The sequence below is a fragment of the Spodoptera frugiperda genome, chromosome 26 (genome assembly GCF_023101765.2).
Source record: "Spodoptera frugiperda isolate SF20-4 chromosome 26, AGI-APGP_CSIRO_Sfru_2.0, whole genome shotgun sequence".
Classification (NCBI taxonomy): Eukaryota; Metazoa; Arthropoda; class Insecta; order Lepidoptera; family Noctuidae; genus Spodoptera; species Spodoptera frugiperda.
Genome location: NC_064237.1, coordinates 908,054 through 925,590, shown reverse-complemented (window position 1 = coordinate 925,590; position 17,537 = coordinate 908,054). Strand labels below are relative to the sequence as shown.

The 17,537-nt window shown below is 36.7% G+C and overlaps 1 protein-coding gene across 4 annotated transcripts in view; it reads right to left on the bottom strand.

Annotated features, from left to right (window-relative positions):
- Nucleotides 1-17,059, bottom strand: part of LOC126912564 (uncharacterized) — a 74,800-nt gene extending 57,741 nt beyond the window's left edge. For all 4 annotated transcript variants that reach the window (XM_050705177.1, XM_050705178.1, XM_050705179.1 and 1 more), the window contains exons 1-2: nt 16,998-17,059; nt 15,686-15,972 (exon numbers count right to left, since the gene is read on the bottom strand). The gene's annotated coding sequence lies outside the window, so the exon portion shown is untranslated. The remainder of the gene's footprint in view (nt 1-15,685; nt 15,973-16,997) is intronic.
- Nucleotides 17,060-17,537: the final 478 nt, after the last annotated feature.

Sequence of the window (17,537 nt, the reverse complement as noted above, 5' to 3'; positions counted from 1 at the left end):
CATTACATTATTGTCTGCCGTATCGAGTTCCCGTGTCGAGTGTCAAAATGTTTATTGAGCACCTATTGGCTTCTATGCGATCCTGGTACCTACGTCATCGATATATCACCAAGTGAAAAATATAGGTAAACAAATATTGGTGTCAGGACAAACTTTGAGTAAAAAGTTTTTTAGATTAATTTCCAAATTGACAAACTTTTAAATTGGATGTATTATAAATATGTAGTAATAAGGGAACTCAATTTTAACTAATCATCAACTGAAATTAGTTTGTATAACGTGTTTCGTACCTACACTTGACTCTGTCGATATATGTTTGAGAAAATAATTATTAAGAGGAAATAAGGCACTTGAAATGGAAATGCTACATCATAGTTCGTTCATGGTAGTCCATAGAAATAGAAAGCGTTAAGTTCGGGTCACTATAGCCCGCTGGGGTAATTTCGACCTTAATTATATAACCAATAGGGATCCAGAACAAATGTATATTCGTTTGTCATTGATTTAAAAGAAACGAAACCCGATCTTACAGTAAACGCAAGATCCACATTAAATCATGTCTACTTTTTTCTAAAGGGTTACGAGAGAGACACCCACTTCAGTGGTGTATTTACATATACAAGTGAGCGTACCTTTTGTTTCGAGCACAACTCTAAATATAAACAGAGAGTAAACAGTATGTTCAAACAAAAATATTGAACATAAATTGTACTAAGGTAAAATAGTAACATTTCGTTGTTGATTTAAGCGCGACTGTTTGACGACTAGTTTTGCTCCCACTCAGTGTTACGTGTAGGCGAAATATAGTTAGCGAATCTATTCAAAAATAAGGCCTGGTATGTCTGAATGTAGACTAGTCATAGGTTAAGGGTCAGAGCCTGCCTACGCCAACTCATGACATTTGTAAAGGAATTTCGAACAAAATACGAAAACTTGTGCGCAGAATATGAAATTCACTTAGAAATGTTGAAAAAGAATAGTTCAGTAGAATTTTCCAGGTACACTATCGACGTTTTTCAGATCATGCCTTTCATTTTTCTATTCTTGTCGGTTCAAACATTTTTACTAGCGCTAACACACCACTCGTGCCTGTGCTTTGGCTTAGTATTAAATTCAAATACTGTTTGAACTTGGGGTGGCATGAAAACATGGCCTATTTATTTATACATCCTTATAATACTCCTGTAGAACAATTTTGACGCATGAAACTAGAACTCCTAAAGAAATACTGCGACTAATCGCTCAAAGTTTAGTCTAATGCGTGAAATCATGTAGAAAACATAAGCCTGATTACTCGCGGTCGACAAACGCGTGATCGGCTCGTAAAGTCGGTCGTTATACGCATGGCGCGAGTGTAGCCGTGTCGGAAATGTGCCGGTTGTAACACATTCACCGAGTCCGGCCCGGTTGTAATATTGTATTGCTTCCCAAATCATCTTTTATGTGCAACCGATTGAACAATATGTGCTCCTTTCTCACTCAGTGAACCGTTAAATAAGCAAATAACTGTTAAATACAAGTGACTTACTTTTCCAACGAACTTTACGAAGTTTTTTTGGTCGTTGGAAGAAAGAAGAAACAAAAGTAAGGATTTTCTTTCCCTTTTTTGTAGTTTGTAGCGAGAGCAAGATCGCTAAATGTATACCCATTTTAATACACTGGTTAAGAGGTAATTTGATTGTTGTGCTTCTACGTTTTATAATCAATATTATGTCTAAAGCTTAAAATACTCTGGGATTTCTCTCCATCACGTAAACAAAATTTCACTGTGCATACACAAAAATGTACCAGGCGTACATAAACACGAAGAGTATACGCGTATCGGAGCGCAGATAACGTAGAGTGTATCAGTGTAGCACATCAATTGTTTGGAGAGCCCTCCAGCTGGCGAGCCTATCCCCGCTGTTTGCACAACCATCACTGTGTGACACAGATTCCCGTGATAATGGCCCAGTGGAACCAATAGCCATGCTTACACTATTTTTGGTTTTGAATTAATTAGTGTAAATGTCACCTGAATACTTTTAAAAGATAATATATAAACGACAGTGTTTCTCGTTTCCTTGGGCTAAAGCTATCATAAACAGTCGGTTAAAGGAACTTTCTATAAAACGAACCAATTCTAAGATTTGTAAAGTAAGCATACAATAAATTATTTTTCTTACATCGGTGTTATCTAAGCTTTTAATTCACCGTGTCATAATATTCTCAAAAAAATAAACAAGTAGCAAATTTATTTCAATACGAATTTAACTTTACAATTTAAACGCCATAATTTTGAACACATAGACACCAGGAGTGCATAAAAATATCAGAGCATCCAAATTTAAATGGAACGAGGAAATTCATTAAAAATTACGACTTCACCGCGGTATGTGAATGTAATAAATTGTTTCAAATAAAATAAATAAAATGGCGTCAAAACATGTGTATTGCTTAATTAGCTGTGTAAATATTCTGACGGGCGTGTGGTATATTGGCAATAACGTATCGACGTCCACTAATCTATACATATAATAAAATTATAACAACTCCATGTCTGTACATTACAGATATTTAAGAAAAAATAAGATGGGGGATCTTTATTCAACCAATAGAAGCGAAAAACATGATTTAAAAAATTTTTGTCTGTCTGTCTGTCTGTTTGTTGTTCGCTTTTCACGCAAAAACTACTGGACGGATTTTTAAGAACCTTTTTTTGTTATATAGCTATTAGTCCTCGCTAACATATAGGCTATCCTTTTTTTGGAAATTCGCCCTTTAAGGGGGTAAAAAGGGGAGGAGTAAGTTTGTATGAAGTCAGTTTGTCTCCGTCAGTTTTGAAGCTAATTCGATTAAAATTAATATTCGGCTATTTGGTTACAAATTAAGAATGATGCAATGAGGATTTTTGGAAAATATGCCTAATAGGGGCTGAAAAAGGGGGGGTAAGTTTCCATGAAACTCCGTTAATTTTGAAGCTAAATCGATGAAAATTAACGCTTTTTACGTGAATTGCCCTTCGTTTTGTGACATTTACCTGTTTAAAGAATCATAATAACATAAGCTGGGAGTACCTCCACGCGGTGAAGGCGGTAACAGTTCAATACTGGCTAAAACTCCCATTTTATTGTAACTCATCAGAATAGATGCCTTCGGGCTTATGTTGTTTTGTGGTTTACGTATAATAATTTGGAAGTAGCCTACCCGGTAACGCAGGGGAGCAGCCAACAAAATCTTATACTCTACAGTTCTTAGTCCAAGTAATATTGTGACAAGAATCATTATGCCTAGACGAAAGAAATCAGGTCTTTCTCAATATTCGAGAGCCTCTAAACGCCAGAGACAAGTTAGATCTCAAGAAACTGAGGAAGAACATGAGGCACGTTTAGCTGCGAGGCGGGAATATTATGCTGAATTGGTATCTTCGGAAACAGCTTCGCAAAGAGAAGAAAGATTAGCTACGGTTCGAGAACAAGTAGCTGGTTCACGCGCCTCAGAAACGATGAATCAGTATGAAGCACGCCTTACAGCCGACCGTGAGCGTCATGTCGTATCTCGCGAGTCCGAGTCATTCACTCAGCGTGAAGAGCGTCTCACTGCTGACCGTGAGCGTCATATCGTATCTCGCGAGTCCGAGTCATTCACTCAGCGTGAAGAGCGTCTCACTGCTGACCGTGAGCGTCATATCGTATCTCGCGAGTCCGAGTCATTCACTCAGCGTGAAGAGCGTCTCACTGCTGACCGTGAGCGTCATATCGTATCTCGCGAGTCCGAGTCATTCACTCAGCGTGAAGAGCGTCTCACTGCTGACCGTGAGCGTCATATCGTATCTCGCGAGTCCGAGTCATTCACTCAGCGTGAAGAGCGTCTCACTGCTGACCGTGAGCGTCATATCGTATCTCGCGAGTCTGAGTCATTCACTCAGCGTGAAGAGCGTCTCACTGCTGACCGTGAGCGTCATATCGTATCTCGCGAGTCCGAGTCATTCACTCAGCGTGAAGAGCGTCTCACTGCTGACCGTGAGCGTCATATCGTATCTCGCGAGTCCGAGTCATTCACTCAGCGTGAAGAGCGTCTCACTGCTGACCGTGAGCGTCATATCGTATCTCGCGAGTCCGAGTCATTCACTCAGCGTGAAGAGCGTCTCACTGCTGACCGTGAGCGTCATATCGTATCTCGCGAGTCCGAGTCATTAACTCAGCGTGAAGAGCGTCTCACTGCTGACCGTAAGCGTCATATCGTATCTCGCGAGTCCGAGTCATTCACTCAGCGTGAAGAGCGTCTCACTGCTGACCGTGAGCGTCATATCGTATCTCGCGAGTCCGAGTCATTAACTCAGCGTGAAGAGCGTCTCACTGCTGACCGTTCTCGCCGTGCAATCTCACGTTCAAGTTGTGAAGTGCGAAGACAAGAAAAAATAGCACTAGCAGTTGCCTCTTCGGGTATTGCAGCCACTTTACTTCCAGGAGGTAAGACCGCCCATTCCATGTTTAAGATACCTTTGGACCTAGATATAAATGAAACACCAGTTTGTGCCATATCCCGAAATAGCGAAAAGGCAAAGATTCTTGCAGAGTGCAGCCTAATCGTTTGGGACGAGTGTACGATGGCGAACAAAAAGGCCGTGGAAGCCGTTAATCGCACTCTACAAGATATCCGGCGAAATGATCACGTTATGGGAGGGGTTACAGTTTTATTTTGTGGCGATTTTCGTCAGACTCTACCCGTGATTACCAGAGGAACTAGAGCTGATGAGGTCGGGGCATGTCTAAAACGCTCCGTGCTTTGGCCTCGGATAGAAAAATTGAGCTTGACGCAGAACATGAGGGCTCACTTAGGTGGAAACCCCAGTGCGCAGGAATTTTCTGGAGTTTTATTAAAAATCGGCGAAGGCTCATTTCCCGAATCAAGTAATTCAGTAACTCTACCCGACAACCTATGTAAAATTGTTGCTTCGGTGGAGGAACTCATTGATTTGGTTTATGGTGATGTTTCCCAATTAATAGGTCAAGACAATTCATGGCTTTGTGAGCGAGCAATACTTACGCCCAAAAATGACCAAGCCGCTGCCATCAACCAAATTATTCTAGAGCGAATTGAAGGAGACCAAGTTGTATACCGGTCTATAAATACAGTGGTAGATCAAATGGATGTTACAAATTACCCGGTTGAATTTTTAAACTCTCTCGCTGCACCTGGACTCCCCGCACATAATATTACTTTAAAAGTAGGCATTCCCATAATGTTGCTTCGTAATTTAACACCCCTAAGCTGTGCAATGGAACTCGGCTAAAAGTAATTGCACTTCGAAGTAATATCATAGAAGCCGAAATTCTCACGGGTTGTGGATCTGGTGAAGTAGTATTTATACCACGCATACCGCTAATCCCAAATCATTTCCCATTTCAATTTAAGCGCGTGCAGTTTCCCGTTACTCCATGTTTTGCGATGACCATTAACAAGTCACAAGGTCAGACACTTCGAGCCGCTGGTGTCGATCTTAGGACGAACTGTTTTTCACACGGACAGCTTTATGTGGCTTTCTCGCGTGTCACTAGCTCCGATAATTTGTTTGTATTGGCTCCTACAGGTAGAACATCAAATGTGGTGTATAAAGAAATTCTTTAGGCTTATTGCGATGTATTTCGACGTTCGGTATGGTGGAAGTACAAAGTGTCCTGATCAACATATATGAGAAGTGGTTATTTAACTGGCATGCAACACCTTCACTTTAAAAACATACGGAAATGACTCTATTATAATAGTTTTTTATCTTCTGTTGGCGCATTAACATCTCTTGGCGAAACGGAGTTCGCGGGCACCAGCTAGTTATGTTATAAATGTCGAAGTATGAATGATTGTTTATGTGTTTCTGTTTATTGCTCGGTAATAAATAAAATCTGAATATTGATGAACATATATTACTGTAGACACTTTTCAAACCGTATGGAAAATCTGATCAATATTCAAGAAAAAATTATGTCATACAATATTTAATAGATAAAAGTATAATATACATTTCAGGTTAATCGACTGTACAATACCAAAATTATGCTAGCATATTAAATAGCATTATTTACATAATCTAACTTATAACTTTGTTTAGCTGTTCTGTAATATAGTAACTACATGTACAATATATTATTATGTTTGTGTGTATGTTATTTAGTATATATGTATATACATGTGTCGGCTGCTTCCGTACCCAGTGTTTATTGCTGACGCATTCCACTCCGCACTGCAATGCTTTCACGTTTTGTTTCGAGTATTACGAACAAACGTATACGCGATACTATTTCTTTGTTATATGTTGAAATTGTATTTATTGTTCTTTGAGACGGTTTTTTTATAATCAAATTATTGTTAATGTTAATTCGTATTAATTTTATTGTACGGCTTACGCAAGTAATTATTTGATGAGATAACTCGATTAGTTTCGAGCCACACCTGAAGCTCATATTCTACCAACGAGATGTTTTCATTCTATAAAACGAGACTTATTAAGTTTTATGGCTATTTACTAATAATAATAATCCTTCCATGCCGGTTTTAGTTACGGTAATCATTTCTTAACTTCTGGCATATATCTTTATCTTTTATATCTCACACAAACCCTAACATGTTCTTAGTACGTTCTATAAAGGAATGCGTTTATAGATGAAACACTACAAAGCCACAAACACTATAAAACGTAAAATATTGCTAATTAAATACCGACTCCATCAAATAGTGTTTAAATATTAACAAATATTTGTTTGTATAAACATATTTTACCATTTCAATGGTTTGTATTTGAAAAGATCAAAGAAAGTTTGCTTCAGTTTCTCTGGACGCAGCTGTTTATAATAATATATCTTTAAATGTGTCAACCTACATAAATTATGGCGATGAATATTTCCTTAAGTTCCGTTATAATAAAAAATATAATTAACTGAAGATTATTTTCATTGAAGTTTGAATTAATGAATGAACCAAAAGCATCATTAAGAATGTTTTAGTGGTTTGATTGCTTTTTTTAAGAAGTGTTATGTGCGACCAAACTCTCGTAAGAGGCGGTGTGACGTTCATAATATGTGCTTTTTCACCAGAGATGTGCTATGTAGGAATGTAGCTATGCTATGAAGATGTAATAGCTTAACAGTGGGAATATGAGGCCGTTTCCACCGATACTAAGCTATGTAGCTGTGCGAGGAAGATGCGCAGTTCGCAAGCAATATCATCATCACCAGAGGCCGTACATAAGATGGGGTTGCCAAACTTGGCAAGCATAGATACCACATAATATCTTTTACTAATATTTAATAGTTTAATATCGTCGCAACATGACTCCTACAATATTTCCCCTTAAATTGCCTTCAGATTAAGTACAAGGTGCGTATTACCATAAGACAAGATGGCGCCGTGTTCCAGTCATTACTCTCGCACCATGGATCACGTGACGTTATGGCTTGAATGGCAAGTAGGTGACGAGCGACGACATGCCACGAGGACAATGTTACAGATTTCATCGAATAAATCTGAGAATGGCAAATAAAACGAAATGAGAAAGGATTAATTTCAATTTCCAAGGTTTCCGACCAAAAATACTAAACAGTCACTGTTGAATGTTTCAGCCTTTCAACTATTACAAAAGCCAAAAATACCGCCAAACTAGACGCACTAGAGTAGGTCATACTTTTATAGGCCAAGAACCATTGTTTCAACGAAGCCTAGTCTATACAACACTACATTGTAAGCTAAATGCCAGACAGGAAGGTTATAATGCAGGCTACAAAGATAACGCTACGGCGTAGGCGTCTACAGAGCCGCAGTGCTACGACGTAGACGCTACGCCGTAGCACCGTCATAAAATCAAGGGTCTGAATCGATCGACTTTGTTTCAATACTAGCGCTAGGAAACTTTATGTGTGATCATTTCAATAAACAGAGAATTTATAGATGTATAAAGAAATGTAAATAAACTTTTTGAATAAATTAAAATAGTGAATGAAATGTATAAATTATGACCCATAACATCTTATAAAACTACATCGTGAGTTTTATACAGAAAGATTTATAATTAAAGTGGCTACTAAACGAAACGTAATTAAAGCTAGTTTATTTATAGTTTCGTGTGGTTAAATACAGTAAACACCGACAGTTGTGTTACTATTTTTAACTGAAACTTATGTAAATATTTACCACGTTTTTATTTTCAGGGCGAGGCTCGTTAGTGGGTAAACTTAGGCTTTGTATTTTGGAACTATTAATATAAACTAGGTTTCTATGAAGTAGTGAACCAACAATCAAAAACCGATTAGTCTTACTATTTTACCTGTATAGTCTCGGCCAGTAGTTTTATTTTGTTCAATCCTTGTTAACGAAATGAACACTCAATTATCTAGCACGCAGGCTTGTGATTGATTTATTCATTTTATGATATTAATAAAAAACATGTAGCTAAAGTAGTAGTAAACGTATGTATATGATGAAGTACGAGTTACTTATTTAAACAGACAATAAACGCCCGAATACTGAAACGACACTCGATTTTAAGTTGTCCTTAAATGTCGTTCTATCTCTGTCATTTGTACAGAATTAGCAGTGACATGAGTATTCTTGAAAACATTAAAATTGAGTGACCATTTAAGGTTTTTTTCTTCATTTCGTAAGACAAACCCACGGTGTAGAAATTCACGAGTGAATTGAATTTTTCAAACATTTGCCTCATCATTTCAGTTAAATTATGAAGAATATTTACGAAATTTAGCACCGAAAAATGATGTTATATTCGCCCTTAAAATGCCAAATACTGTAGACCAATCACTAATTACTTAAGCTATCAAAAATCACTTAACAGTTATTTAACGACATACACATCAAATTAGGAACAAATCATGCGTAAAACTAGACAGCAGCCAAATTATTTGGTCGATATCCAAAATACATAACTGCCATATTACTATGTAATGTGTCTGGTGGTCGGCTACTGGCAAGCTGGTCGGATTCTGACGACATAATGATGTACGACCTTCCAGACAATGGGTGACAGACAGTAATGGTGTAATGGACTATGAGATCATGGTAACTATAGCTGTACTGCCTTCATAGGGACTCAAGGTCAGATATTTGGTAACGTTCCATTATTGAGTAAGTGTTTTATATTAGTTGGTAGTTTACTTACTGGTATTATGTAAAAGGCTTTTGTGAATTGTTATGGATTTTTTTGTCATTGAGTTTGTGAAAAGAGTTACTTTATAAGAGTATTACATACTCAAATGTTAACTTACTAAATAGAAAATTTACCCAAGATAAATAAATATGATAAGTCAAATTAATAGACAGCATGGTTAGCGCGGTGGCTACGCAACTGGCTGCCATGCAACGTGTAGCGGGTTTGATTCCTACACGGAGCAACTCTTTGTGTGATCCACAAATTGTTGTTTCGGGTCTGGATGTCATGTGGTAATGATACAAAAGTTTAATCCTCAACCAATCACCTTATGCTTTACAAATTAATCAAAGTCTAGTACCATTTACGTACAAAATACAGGGATCACTATCACCGAATAAATCCCGGAACGCGGCAATATGACCGTCACTCGGCAATCTCTCGTTAGCGATAAGTCCGCAAAAAGCGGGATTACTCGCCTCACTATAGTTCAGGCTGTAGATTGGCGAGCTCGCCGATAAATGGATTAACGTATTGTCACACTCTCGACGCATGAATTAGGGCGGTTTTGGTTATATAATGTTATGACATGTTATGTTTACAAATAGGTTGCGTAATTTAATGTAATAACAACAAAATCACGACTATATTGGTCATCAATGACCGACAAGAGGGTCAAATTTGCATATGGGGGTTATAGAGGTATAATAGGGTTCGAGTTGCATGTATGCAAAATCCATACGGTCGTAGTATATCCATACTATGTTTTGTTCGATACGTGTACCTAAAAAACCTTGAGCTGAGAAATGGGTGTGCCTCTAGTACTGAAGCAAAACCAACAGTAAGTTGATACTAAGTAAGTTTACTTAACCAGCTAAAGAAATTCTGGTTCATCATAGTATCCATCGATCGAACTCATGCGTTTATTTTCAAATCTGTTTAAATTATGATAAAACAAGTTGTCAATAGGTTCACCACTACATGTACCTCTGCCTACCACTTCGGGGACAAAAGGCGTGACGATTAACAAGTTGTAAAACCACAACAACCCTAGAATAACTATTCTCCTTCCTTACCCTGCTCTTCTTTTCATTTATAAAAATGTAGTATAAGTATTATATGCAAATCTTAACTACACCAGTTAATAGTATGTACCTAGTACCTAACGGTTCGGTCATCTAATACAATTATGCAAACGAGGCATTACACGGTGTTGCCAATCCATTAAGTGGTCTGTTATAGATGAGCTCAATAACTTAACAGGAAATAAATGTCAAATCCCCCCGTAAGTGGTTGGGGACGAGGGTTTTTCCATTTTCCTTTATCAGCAGAAAGAAGGTAATTCTCCCATTGACTCCCTATCTTATATCGCCTTTCATGAATCTATCCATCTATTTGATTCTCCTTCACCTTTCTGCCATTTAAAGTTCAAATCTTAAGTATGAGATGGTAGGTATGTACATGGTTTCAAAGTTAAAGGATTTATTTCAATTAATCCTTAATTAGGCACTTTTGAAACGTAAAATGGAATTGTCCGTCAGTCAGTCTCTCAGTGAAGCTATGTGCTTTGTGTACAATATACTCTTGACTAAAACAAGACTATATCCAAAAAACATGATGCAGAAAACATTAATGTTAACAAAACACAAAACGATGACGTTCATTCCAGGAAAGTCATTCCTGACAGAGAACACAATGTATCAGAGAACACAGAAACAAAATGTGAACATTAAACACAATCATTTTAATAATACTTTAATCCTATATAACTCATTCTTCAGAGAAACCAGTGAATCAACTTGTCTTGTTTTCGAGGCAATTTTTCAACACAAATCAAACAGTAAGAAGTAGATTGCGCTGGAAAACACACTGATCTGATTAAATATTTCTCTCCAAACTCTTTTCAAAATAAATAAAGTTTGCGGACTGTGAACTGAGTTTAGTATAAAACTACAAACTTGTACAGAACTTGTATGGAGTAGAATTTTTCTGAAACTCGAACCAGTATAGAAATATCATAATGAACAGGTATAGCTATTAACCTTCTGTAGTATTCCATAGGGTTTACAAATTAACTAGCGTAAGTTATTACCTAAGCTTATGTAGCTGTGAAGTAATTGTAATTTGTACCATGTTACTTAATATTTGAAAAGTAATAAAGGGTCTAAGTTTAGTAGTGGACTTCTTGCTACCGATGATGTCATTGTGTGATAATGATGTACGATTATGAACATAACTGTTTGATTATTATGCTTTCCTGGTTGATTAGTTTCCTATAACATAGTTATTTGAAAGTTTTATAAACCAGTTTAAAGAATCTTGACACAAATTCGCACATAAGCGTAGGCGTTAAAGAAAGAAAGCTATCCAGATTGTGAAATTGAATTCTAATCCTAATCACATAGTAACCGTTGGATGTTGTAACATTACCATTAACCATGTTAATGACTACAAAGGGAAACAAATGATTACTACGTAAGACAATACAGTACACAATTATCTCTGTCTGTTTCTGCTCTCCTGGTAGTTAGTGGTACACAAAGGTGAACTAACCGCACGGTTGCAATTTAACTAAGCAGTTACAGTGTAGTTTTGTTTTTAATTACATTTGGAAGGGTATTTGGATTATCGTATATGTGTGTTTTAACATAACATAACACCTACTTCTATTTATTATTCAAAGATGTATAATTATTATACATTATAACCTACTTAAGAGAAACTAGACAATAGGCACAGTGACTGCCGTGTAGGTATCGCAGGCGATCATTCCCGCATCGGGAAAAAAATTTTACTGGATTTTTTCCAAGCGTAAATTTTGATTCCATATCTCATCCTTTAAATATTTTTTTAATCGAATCAGTAGAACGATTTATTTTATGGTAGACAGCAGTGTATTTGGCTCCCGAAGTGTGATAAGGATAGCAGATAAGTATATACTGTAGTGGTTCTTCAATAATATAGGTATAGGTTGATGAAATGTGGTGCAAATGTATTTTTCAACATATCACCATTCTTAATCACTGTTACATGTATGAAGGCACTCAGGTATTGCGTATTTAGCAACCTTATTTCTTGTTGTTAAATTACGAGTCCATAAAGCCGAAACGATGATGGCTTACAATTTCGATACCCGAGAAAAACATTTAATTATGTAAGCGACAACCTCGTGAGCCATATGGATTTTTTTATTAGTGTTACTGGATTTTTGTCCAGGTGCAAAAATTTGATTTCATTCTCCTTCAAATATATTTTTTAAAAGAATCGTAGAATGATTTGTTTTATCGCAGAGAGCAGCGTTTTCGTATTTGGCTCCCGAATTGTGATAAGGATAACGGATAAGTATATACTGTAGTGGTTCTTCAATAATATAGGTATAGGTTGATGAAATGTGGTGCAAAAATATTTTTCAATATAACGCCATTTTTAAAAACTGTTACACGTATGAAGACACTTAAGTATTGTGTATTGTGCAACTATATTTCTTGTTGTTAAATTAATAAAGCGAAATATGATGGCTTGAATTTCATACCCGAGAAAAACATGTTAATTATTTAAGCGAATTAAACAATCGTTATTAATTTGACTGTTATAAGGTCCGAAAACCTACGTTACATTAAACAAATGATTAAATACTTCAATGAAGCGTTGAATTAACTATACCGTCAAACGCACATACATACAAAACAAACGGCTTTTCGATTTGTCTTTTCGTAAACCCATATTAAAAGTAAACCGTATAAGTCGTCCATAAAATGTTTACTGCTATCATTAAGTTAATTCCCCGGCTACGTCTGGAGCGCGGCGGTTAAGTAAATTATCGTGGAAACTACACGCGGGCCTCCAGCCTTTGTTGAGAAAAATACATGTAATTACTAGGAAACTCTCGTTATTAAGTTATACAAAATTTATTAAAAGGAACTATGGTTATTATGTACGAACCTATTGAAACCTTTACAGTTTGTGGTTAGAAATTTCTGATATTTTACTAGCATAGTTAAAATACCTGCGTCCAACTTCTTAACGTTTATCTATTTCATACCAGCCAATTTTACTTAATAAATCAATTTATTTATGTATTGAAGTTGAGCGGCCATTGAAACTTTTCACAGGAACAGATCATCAAACACTATTAGTGACAACTACAATTCAAATTATGCCCCATGTGGTGTACGTATTTGGTCTTTTTGCGTCTATTTTAATATGGACCTTATTCTTTTTATTCACCTTTATCTATGGGCCGATGGTGTGGCGCGCTTCTAATCTCTCGTGGACTTGTGGATAATTATAACGACCATAGGCGTAGCCAAAGGTTGGGGGTTCAAACCACAAAAATGTGTACCTAGACATTACAGAGCGTTATGTGTCTAGTTAGCATAGGGACATCCCCTGTTTGGCAAAGGTCTGTATGACTACGCTATGAATCTATTTAAATATTACATAAAGTTTTTTTTTGGTCACACATTTCATGGGTCGACTTTCTGGTAGAAACACTGGAAGGGCAAGATGCACAAGGGCTAGATGCAATATTGGGCCACTATTGCTCATGTATAATCGGAAAACGGACCTTAGGCTGCTGTTCGCATATAATGTCCATTATATGGTACATGGGATGGGGCAGATATCAAAATAATCTGACTCCGCCGGCACAATTTTTAGATACCATTATTCGACATGACATTGAGAACGAAATGGACTAAGAAAGTTAATATGTAAATGTGTTTTTAAAAATCATGTAATAAATGCAATAAGGTATAATACTGTGTTTTTATTATTTCCTCGGGCCCAATACTAACGTCACATTGATAGACGAGAGGTCGAGAAACAGTAAAGCCAATAACTAATATCAATCTTCTAATAATATACAATAACTAAGATTTTTTTCCACACAGGACGGTAATTGAAGTATTTATAGAGACTACATTTTTAAATTCTTCAAACTCAAATATCTCAGCTTTGATATAACTTAGGATAAAAATAATTGAACATATATGTGTAATGAACACAGCAGAACAAAGTAACATGAAAATTATTGGTGGCCGCTGAAAAAAAAAATGACGCCACAAGTCCATACAAAGTTACTCAAACCCCTTTCAATTAATTAAGTATTTTATTCGCCGGAAAGCTTATCCCAAACATAGATTTTAAAATTGCAGTTGAAACTATGTATCTCGTCGCCCGTATCTATGTACCTATCTATCTATGTATTGGGGGAATTGCACAACTTGATTTCCCTTGTGATTTCCATCATCGAACCACATGACAATCGGCGAAGCGTTACCGCTTCACAGTAGATATCCCACCCACTCGCACGAAGCGCTTCGCTTCAAGCTTCCTTGTGCGAACTGCTAAGGAGTTAAATTCTTTGCCAAAACACATTTCCTTTTATGGGTATCTTCAAGGACCGAGTGAATAGGTTGGGCAGACATGCTTCTTCGAAGGCCGCATCATCGCTTACTACCAGGCGAGATAGTGATCAAACGTCGAGCCATCAAAAGAAGTAACTTTATCGGCAACTTATCAGTAAATGCAAATTGTCCTAGGAATAGGTAATGCGTACCAGGACTACATAACTTATTAGGAGTACCTAAGTAACTAAGTACGGTGCCTGTATATCTTGATAAAGAAAAGATTACAATGCAATATTGAATACAAACAATGATTGTTTTTTACTGAAGACATGATGACATATACATTTGCATACATTTGTACAAACATTATGTATACTACGTATGTATCAAAAGCTCACAATCACATGTAGGTATACACAAGTCGCACATTCGGGAAACAAGACAAGTTTAATACAACAGTCGCTCATGACGTCGTGTTTCAAAATATAATTAATGGCGATACACTGCTACACTGCTAATCACAGGGGCATCATAAACCCGCTGACTCATCGGGCAACGTCGGGAGGCGTGACTAGTGACGTGAATGATCTAGGACGGCTCAACAAAGGAACGCTCCTTAACTAATGGAAAATGTTTTCTTTTGCGTCGCAGCCTAACTCCGGCCAACAAAGGAATAGTGGGTTTGGAAAGAAATCTGCGTCGAAATGTGGTTTTATTTTGTTTTAAATTATAAAGATTAAGTAGGTATTTAAATTTGGTTTAGCGAATTAGCGGAAAATCCGTCCCAAATATAAAAAATAATATATTTTGATATAGGTAATTAAAACAATTACTTAACTTGTTAAAGAGGTATTCAGATAAGAAAGAAATAAGACTGTCGTTCTTTTAAAATGTAAAATCTAACTCCTTTAAAGCCTCCAAACAAAACCTTGTCAACCAAGGAATTCAATTCATACGTTGACGCGCAAAAACGTTGACTAACTTCGAAATCATTGTTTATTTAATCTCCAATACTATTGATAATCTTCAAATAAGATTAAAAATCCAATTTTTATTCACAAAACAAGATAATTAATTCAATATTTTGGAGCACACCTGAAAATTACACGACGAAACCTATCTCAATTATCCAGCCACATCGGGCAAACAATTACAGTTATAACAAAAGTCTATACTAAATAAATATCAGGAAGATATTTACCTGAAGTTGTTTGTCTTAGTGCGGCCGGCGCGTTGCCGGCAACTGCATGTCGATCACAAGAACTGCACTGGGGCACAGTGAACCACTGGGCACTAGTACGCGGCCTCCGGCGAGAGACGACTGCCCGAGACTGCCTCGCCCCGGCCGAGCGCCGGCCGAGCGCCGGTCGATACGCGCACAACAGGTTAGTTGCGTGCGCCGAAATGTAAACACTCCTCCACTCGTGTGCAGCTCAACACTAATGGACCTAAATCCGTATTGGTCCTCGAATGCAAGCTCTGCACCCACTAACAAATGCTCCTTTTTAATATATTAATCACATTTATTGCGAATTTTCTCCTGTAAAATTCAAAGGAAAATGATCAACGCTGAATTTTACAAACCAAATAATTCGCTCACGTCTATATAGGAATTAACTAAGATTGTGGGAAGCTCGAAACACATATATCTTTATCTCCTGTCTGTATATTTAAATGTGAAAGGAAAAACAAACCATTAGATCAACTTCCTTATTTATTCCTCCCAGCTCATTAAAATATCCAGTTTCAAAGCAAAATATTATGTTTCAGGCTGTATTACTCCCGTATGTACATTAGGCGTACATTCCCAGCGGTGGGCTCACTCGGGCTCAGTAATTACTGGGAACAAGTGAGCTGTTAAAGTGTTTATGTTGCCATCCACGCACTTGTGACTTCAACTACAAAACGTTACATCTAAATAATCCGTTTCAAACAAAATGGCACACACACTATCCTACATACAGCGTAAAATATTCTAGTATCGGTATTTACTACACTTTATATAATCTTCACGTGTCGAAATTTCCAGATAGTTCCCATTGTTGTGCCGTTTGCCACATAAAATTGAAACGGAGTTTATCTCCAACAATTTGGGACGGTTACCTAGCAACGTGTTTCCGTTTTCCCTTATCAACGAGCCCCGTTTATCCTGTGCTCACCTTCGCACAATAAAATGTGGTTTATTTACGAACCAAAACGATAACACGCGGTTTTTATTGGGTGTGAGTGACCCGCCTCCTTTTTACACGGCTGCAACTCGACTTGTGACCATTTTCCTTCAAATTTTTATGTTTCAATCACAAACACGACACAACAGGTAAAACAATCTACATCAGATATTTGACCTATATTATTGCCTAATAGATTTTGTCGATTGTTATCATATACATCTACTAAGAAACATTAACTAATAGCTGAATAAATTAGGAACATTATTCAAACTGAACTACTTAAATGTAATCACAATATGCCACAACTATATTAGCAGATATGAAATTATGGTAATCACTCACGGAGAAATGTCTACGGTATTATGTATTATACGAGTACTATACGATGATCGTAGCAAACTGTCAATGACAGATTGTTTTCTTTTCAATTATAATAGGGTAGATGACTAATTTTTATTTTAATATCCGTCTTGTAGATTATTTTAAAATATTAGACACGTATTTTTTTATTTTCTTCTGAAACAAATACTTTCGAAGATATATCGATTTGAAATATCGCATGGCGTCACTTCTGGCTACAATTTATACGTAGAAATTACGTATTTGCTTACGTAGTAGAAATTTTCATACTCCGTCATCATCCATATTGTGTTCATCTACCTAATTAGAAATGATTAATTTATGAATATGTGTACAATGTAACCTCTCTTAGGTTTACCTGGCTTTAACTGATTTTGACTTAAATTGTTAATCTAGCCTTAATGATAAACAACACTCAACAATAACCTATACTAATTTAATCAAAAACGTTATAATATAAATAAAAACAATCCTCACTAATTACCAGGCGATCATGATCCATCGCAATTAATATAAAAATTA